This window comes from Anomalospiza imberbis, chromosome 3 (genome assembly GCF_031753505.1).
Source record: "Anomalospiza imberbis isolate Cuckoo-Finch-1a 21T00152 chromosome 3, ASM3175350v1, whole genome shotgun sequence".
Lineage (NCBI taxonomy): Eukaryota > Metazoa > Chordata > Aves > Passeriformes > Viduidae > Anomalospiza > Anomalospiza imberbis.
In genome coordinates, this window is record NC_089683.1 from 37,299,608 (window position 1) to 37,307,927 (window position 8,320).

Consider the following 8,320-nt stretch of genomic DNA (forward strand, 5'->3'; position numbering starts at 1 on the left):
AAAGATAAACAGGGAGAAATTCCACCTTCAATTAGATAAATTTTCACTTCAATATTTTCATGGCTTTTTGCATGCTTACTCACTGATACCAGCATATATGAGTTGCTAGGTCACTTCTGAAACAGGAATGATTTGTATCATCCATGCACTGGAGAAATGGCTTTGCAGCCCACTGGATACCCAGTCTTCACCAGGAGATACATGACTGTAACTGGGACTGTTGCTGACTCCAGAGACCTTGATGAACACCATCCATTTCCTCATCAACTATGCTTTTTTGCAGTGAGACTAGAAAAGGGCATAGGTACCTGTAAAGATGTATCCAAAATGCTGTGTTTCTCCTTTTTTTCTAAGTGCTGCAATCTCTCTTCCTCATCTTCTTCCCAGCCAAGAAAATACTGTTATAGTGCTTAACTGAAACCAGGTATTTCTGACATTTTTAGGCTGCTGACATGTACTCTGGGAGGAATTGCTGCATGTCCTTCTCCCAGCTGAAAACCAAGTAAAAGCAAACACTAATCATAATACTGATTAATAACTAGCTGTGGTTTCTGTTAACAAAGCTTTTTTACACACACAGTGGAGAAGCAGCAGACTGTGTGTTGTTAGCAATATATTGTCTTCTCACTATTGTTAGAATGGCATTTCATCACCTCATTTTATTTGTTCCATCTGTTTCATACTGACTTTGCTATAATGCTACTTTGAGAATACTGTGATCGTTTGTTTGTACTGATATCAGAAGTAAATATAAAATGTTTTTGAAAGCACCATAAGGATGGAGGGTTTGATGGGATTATGGTAAAAGCAAGCAAGCTGTGAACAGAGACACAGGCTGCTGCAAGAATCCCTGGAAGAAATTATTTAGAGGTTATTAAGGGAGAAAGGAGAAGAAAGATGTTCTTGTGACTAGGGCACTGGACTGATATTAAAGAGGTCTGGTCTCTGTTCCTGGATACGTTATTGGATTCCTTTGTGACCTGTGACAAGTCACTTAGTCTCTCATTGCCTCAGTTCTTCACCACTAAAATAGAAATAAATAAAATTTCTTTACCTCGCCAATCTATTTCAGAGACAAATCCATCCAAAAGTTATGAAATGCTCAGCTGTTAAAGGGATGAGGACAGGGGAAAATGAGTAAATCACTGAAGTCTAACTCTGCTTGTGATGAGTTTAGTGAGACATTTCTCCAGCCAGTGAACCTGCTATGAAGACAAACACTGGCTTTTTCCTAGTCAGAGAAATATCAATGACCATTTTTTTTTTTGTGAAGTCATAACAAAGTCTGAGATATTTTTAATGATAATGTATCAGTAAAGGAAAAAAAAATGAAACCCCGTTTTTTCTTATTACTTCAAGGAAGAAAAGACCCAAGAGATGGAATGATAGATGTCCTAACTGTATGAAATGAAAGCTTGAATAGATAAAATGTACAACTTTTCTTTCACTGGGAATCTTTTAAAGATTAAGACATATATGAGCTTGACTTTTCACTGCCAGGTACCTAACACAGTCAATTACACCCACTAATGGTGTGAATAAAGTGCTTCACATATAACTGGTTGCATTTTATATTCCCCTTGCACCATAAATGACCACACAAGGCTATAGGCATGGAGAATCCATTTCCCATAGATTTCCAGCATATCACAACCTGAGGATGTTGCTTTATTCTTCAGTACCATGTTTGTCACCAAAGCTAGAGAGATATGAGGTAAATTCTATCTGCAACTCACACCCAGAAAGCTTCCTAATCCGAGATAACTACTACCTGATGTCATATGTGTTTGGAACTGATAAGGAAATCTTTTAAATTTCCTGTTATCTTTGATTAGATATGGGTTTCGGTTTTGATTTAGTGTTAGGCACCTACTGTGAGGAACAAAGGAGGTGTCACAGATAACAGAGAGGTAATTGTTTTTGAAAGTGGGATCCCTAAGAGAATAAAAAGCAAGTTGTTGAATTTCTTCTCATTTTATTGATTATCCTTTCACTATGATTATCCAGCTGTGGAAACATATGCTTTCAAAGGAGATAATCTTATCTATGAGATGACTAACATGCATCTAAATTTTCCATTGTTACATATCACTGACATGTCTTTAAACTAGATCCTTCTCCTGAATGTGTCCAACACCAATGAGACTGACTGGTTTTCCTTTAGGATGAGGACGAGCAATTTTCTTTGAATCGCTGTGCTCTTCCTGCATGGCTCACGTGTTTGAAAATTATTTGCAGGCAGATGCTGACAATTTCCCAAAGAAACTTCATGGTTCATTACCTCCCTTTATGATAGCAGCAAAATAAATTGCTGTAAAGTCAGTTAATGTGATAGAAAATGTTCACATTTCCAATAATAATAATAATAAAATCTCAATCCTGCTTTCTAAACTCTCCCAACATACTTTCCAAATCACCTCCCCTTCTGCTTTTGCATGCAGATACTGAGTACTACTTTGTGCTAAGTAGAACTAAGGTTGTCTCGCCGATGCAAATACTGCTGGTTTATGATGCTGCTTAAACAGATTCTTCAGGAAAAACATAATTTAGTGCAGCTGCAGGATGAGCAGAGTAGGAACAAGGAGTGGGGCTTGTTGCTTCTGCTGTGTGCTGCTTGCTAAGTCACTCACATGAACTGGAATTACAGCAGGCAATAGAATATTGGTTAAATACATGCTCACATTTTCCCTAGAGAGGGATGGATGTAATATAATAAGCACATAACTACTGTGTGTATTCTGGTGATCACAAAATGAGGACTGGAGGTACAGTAAATAAGAAAAAACAGACAACTGGGCTTTGCCAAGTTCCAGTGTCTTTGCTATACTTGATATTAGCACTATTTGGAAGTAGCTGTACTGGTTTCTATTTTCCTGAATGGTCTGATGGCCAGATTTTTAGAGAGGCTTTAACGGAGCTGACTCTCATGTTAAGAGGGAAATAATATTGGGGTACTTTGGAGTTTGCTCCTGCAAGTCAGGAGAGGGATTTTCTCTGGGATAAGCCTGGATTCCGGACTCTGTTGGCCCAGCCTTTGCATATTATCATGGCTCATGACTCTCAAAAGGGCAAAATGCAAGGAAGTGGATAAAAATATTTGCTGCAAGTGGGGGTGGGTGGGTGGGGGTGTGGGAAACATTAACTAGAGTGGATGCTCTTGATCAGCAAAGAAGATGCTGCCCAAACAAAAGGACAAAAGCGGTGTAGCCAAACATGACCTGACCCAATAAAGGAAAACTAATTTGAAAAATCAGTGCTGAAGAGCTTGCATGGGAGTCAAACAGATGATATCCCTCTGTTTTTAATAGTAAAGCAACAGATTCTGTAACGGTGGCCGCACCCAGGGCGGGCAGGTAGTTATGACCTCTGCAGTGTATTTGTGTGTGGGCAAAGCATGCAGGTAGAAAATCACAATCTCATAGTGAGCAAATCATTCTAAAGAGGAGATTTACATAGTCAAAGCCTGCCCTAAGACAGAATACAGGTCTTCTAAAGCTTTTATTTATCACATGTAGCACATGTTTAACTCTGGGTGATGTGACTTCACTTAGTAGTTGAGACTGCTAGCGCAGCTCGGACTCCAGGGGTACGCAGAGATGAGCAGAGTTTCAAAGTGTGGATTGCTGGACTGACTGACCGTTTCAGATGTAAGAAAGAAATAGGGTTTCCAGGGATTGGATGAAGCCAGGGCTTGTGTCCTGTTTCCTATTTTTCCATTAAGCCTGATCAGTACATAAAGGAATAGAATTGAAATGCAGACCTGTAAGTTCATTGCTGAGATGAAAGAAGACACTCAGCATGAAGGCACAAAGGCACAAGAAAGAAAGACAGGGAAGTAAAAGAGGAAGCAAAAGGCAAAACTTCAGTAGAAAAAATCCAAAGCATCAAAATGGCTGATTTCAGCTTCAGAGAGTCGCCCTGAGCATACATTAAACTGGGTTCAGCTGCTGTATGTACCATCAAATATTTCATATTAATAATTAACTAGTCACTGGCTGTCAGAGCAAGATTCAAATGGATGGAAGGGGAGTTTGGGTCACCTTCCCTAGGACTGAGAGTTTTAATGAAGGGATAGCTTTACTGCACTGTTGAGGAATGATGAAATACTAGGCAGAAGGATTAAGGGATATACATCTTGAAGGATCCTTCCATGCTTGCTCCCCCACAGGACAGTATTTAATTTTCTCTTTTTATTCTTCTCCTTGATACCCTGCCAGTGTGTACACATAAAGGGCTTGGTGTCGCCAGCCAAAGTGTGATGTACCCCAATGTACATGTCTGGAAAATCAGCTTACATATATGCAAAGTCAACAGCAAAGGCACTGTGTATCAGGAACATGACTGCATGCAATGGCTGTTATAAATCAGAGTGCTTGGTGTGTCTTTGCTGGACACATTCTCATTTATCAAGGTGATTTTTAAACCTGTGCCTAATTCCCATGCGTGAGAAATGGGAATTCACTGAAATCTCTTGCAATGCCTTGTTCTGGCTTTAGATTTTCTCCCCAACACCCCTGTTCACCTTCAAACCTACTTGAACATGAACATAAATGATAGACTACGAGGCACTGGGTTTATTGCCTTCCCATCGATCACTGACGGGCGGTTACAACGCATGCCGTCACATGAACAGCTCGAAATGGCACAGTCAAACCCCAGGCTTTCCTTGTTCCTCTCATGGAGGGCAGAATGAGTCCAAAGAGACACCAAAAGCCCTTTGCAGCCTTGGCTGTAGGGCCCAAAGTGACCACTGCTTCAGAGAATTGCTCCAGGGGAAGCAGCAAGCAAGACTTAAAAGAAAAACTGAGGAAACAACAGTTTCAATCAACTGGAAATGTTTATGAAGTCAGGCTGCCGTTTGCATGTCTGGGTTAGGGTGAAAAATGAGCATAAAAGCTATGCAGAATTACCTTTTTTCTAGTCCTACAGAAGGACAGACAGACACAATGACAAACTCTGAAAGCCTAGAAGAAAAAGTGGCACATTTCAAAGAGCTAATTACAATTTCTTTCCCTTAGAGATTAATCCACTGACTGTAATTAAGCTCCCTCTATTTTTGAGATCTTGGCAAGATCTAAGAAAAGCGCGAGCAAACGAGAGAGTGCCCTTGCTAGCCAAGCAGATTTTTTTTACTAAGCTCTATCAGCCCTAATTAATAGACCTTTGTGTAAAACCAATGAGAAATCAGATTTCCAATAGAGCTGAATCAAATGGCCTTGGCTACCTCTGCACACACAGTGTGTAAGGAGCTTGGCCACAGCCAGGATTTACACATTCAGAGGATGAAAAGGAGGCATGGAGGAGAGGAAGGATGAACAAGCTCCCTCTGCCCCTACTCCTTCTTCTCTTTTGCTGCTACTTTGTTCTGTTTGTAATCTTACCAGATGGCTAAGGCAACCTAGAGAAGTGATTGCCTGAGACAGGCAGGTGACGAGGCCAGCAGTAGGGACTCCATCAGTGATTGAAGAAACTGATACAGCTCTCTAACCCTTGCTGCTAACAAAAACCTTTGTTATTCTTTTGCTCACAGCTATGTTGCATTTTGGGCCTTTATGACAGATAAGAAGGATGCTGGAAGCCAGATCCTCAGCTGGCACAGGCGAGGTAGCATCACTAACATCCCTAGAGCAGGGCTGATCTGTGCTAACTGCAGCTTTAGCCCTTAATTGCTGCACAGCCCAGCTCTACTCTTCTCTTTACGGCCTCTCCTCTAAGTATGCAGGCATGCTTCTCTCAGAGCAGGGAGGGCCTAGCCCTTTCCAACAGCTGTACCTGGCAGACAACATGTTTTTCTTTCCACCCACACCAGGGTAATGCTATGGGCAAACAGCGGTGCAACAGAAACTAAACTGGGTCACAGAGAGCACTTAGAGATCCCCAGAAATCTCTAGAGACAATATTGACTATGCCAACACCACCCTCAAGAGCAGACTTGACTGTTTTCTATGCTGGGAGTCTGTAAGCACAGTGTCTGCCTGGGCTCAAGGTGTGCTCTCTACAGCAGCTGCAGGGATTGTGCTTGCCTGAGCCTGCTCTGTGGGCTGGGATGCTCCCAGGTGCATCCAAACAGTCCAAGAGTAAACTGTTTGTGAGGCAGCTGTATGGACTGAAAGTGGGTGGGATGTGGGGCAAAATGTGTTCACAGCCACTCTGGGGCTGGTTTTGAAAGCCACCAGGCCTCTTCATGTTCAGTGATCCTTTGTAACACAGATCAAAACCATGGCACTGCCAGTAAAGCTTGAAGCAACTCATTCTCCATTTCCATTGTAGCTCCCAGCAATTCAGTGTGAAGAATTAGCCCTTTCAGGAAAAAAAAAAAAAAAAAAAAAGGAAAAAAGAAAACACCCAACCTGTCAGGCATTTAATTCCATGCAATATATTTTGTGACCTTACTCTCATAAAAGTTAATAGTGAAAATCCAGTTGACTTGAATGGGAGCAGAATTAGGTCCTATAACTGCACTGATTAAGCTGTAAGAGCAGAACAGGGCCAGCAATGCTTTCCAGTTATTGTTTAGTCAAAGACCCAGCTTTATCAGTTCTTTGATTTGTGGATCATAACGACATAAAGTACATTTATGTGCTAAACAACAATAGAAAGCTTGTCTTTGTAGTTAAAAAAAACAAACTGAAAGCTCCAAAACAAAAGCTGAAATAGCATTAAAATAAGATAGGCATATTTTTCATAGCTAAGCTTATATACAGTATAAATGTCTTTCTTTCTGGATAATTAAGCATTGGATTTAAAAAAAGAAGGAAAAAATACTATTTATTTTCTTAATCCTCATTGTAATTATCTTTTAATCCCTTACAAAACTTTTTTTTAAAAAGAACCTTAATAGTATCAGTTTGTCACTCTATATTATTGCCAAACACTGCTAAGACTTCTTGTATATCTTTTAGAAATAGAAGCACTTGCACTCAAAATGTGGAAGTGTCTATTTGAACCAACAACTCTTGAAAAACAATAAAGTTTGGACAGAGACATCTCATATAGGAGGTTCTTCTCTGACAGTTTGAGAACTTTCTTCTATAAATGCAGTGATCAGGATGGTAAGAGCATTACCAGCCCTTTTTACCTCTACCACATCATATTTGTTTCTTACCTGTGGTCATCTTGAAGTGGGAGTGACAAGATCTACAGAGAGAAGTTAAAGAAAAAGCTGATGATCTCACAAAAGATCAGAAATATGAATGCTGTTTTGAACTTTCCTTGATCTGGCCGGTATTATGGCAAATCTTTCAAGCTTTGGCAATAGAGATAGGCAGGGAGCACAAGAAACAAAGAAAGAGGCTGGCAATTTGTCATGGTCAGAAGCAGGAGAACTGAAATTCTATCATCACATCTGGAGGTATCAAGTCACCACCAAGTGCTGAATCAGACATTTGAACTAAGAACCTGCAAGAACCAACTGGAAGAGGGGACACACAGGGGGTGGAGTGGGAAACTGAGAAATCCTGCTTGTGTAAAGCCAGACAAACCTCAGAAAAGCCCATAAGGGCCTCCCAGCTGCTCCCAGTCAAGACAGAAGTTACAGAGATTCATCAATCCAAAGGGGCTAGCAGTGCATATGGCTCTTGGAGGAGCAGGTGTATCCCACAGCAGTTTTCTGCTTCCCAGAAGTGAAGGACAACATCACAATAATAAAGGACGCAGATGTCGGGCATCCCAGGTTGATATATGTGGTGGGGATCTGCACCAGTGACATTAACTTCACTCAAGGCACAGTCCATTAAGGACATTGGTACGTTTTAGACCATTACAGATCCTAACCAGCCTCTCTGAAAGGTTATAGGCTACACTTTCGAGCAATGAATTAAAGACTTGTTGGTGTTAGTGAGCATTTATTAAAGTGCATCTTATCTTTTGTGCTCTTAATCTTTCTTTATAATGTGCAGTAAAACTGCATTATCACACACCACTTTCTCTTGGTGCACATTGACTAGACTCTCTTGGCCAGTAGCAGCATTTCCTGAGTTTCCAGAAATGACAAATGATTTCTTAATGCAGAAGTGCTGTGGCTTCACTGCAGTCACAAAAGCAGATTAAATTAGTATTGACCTTGGTGCTGCAGTAGCCGTGCGGGTATCAGGAGAACATATGACGAGTCTGCATACTGGTTCTCATTCTGCTTGAAGAAGATGAGATCATCACTGACCTAAAAATTGGCAGCTGTGCCTGCACCAGTGAAATCAGCCTGGTTTAACTGACCTTGTAAAGAAAGTACCAACATCTATCACACGTATTTGAAACTTCAAAAGGGAGAGTTTTCCAGAAACTCAACCTTCTTGGTGACATGACTAATTTGTAATATGGGAAC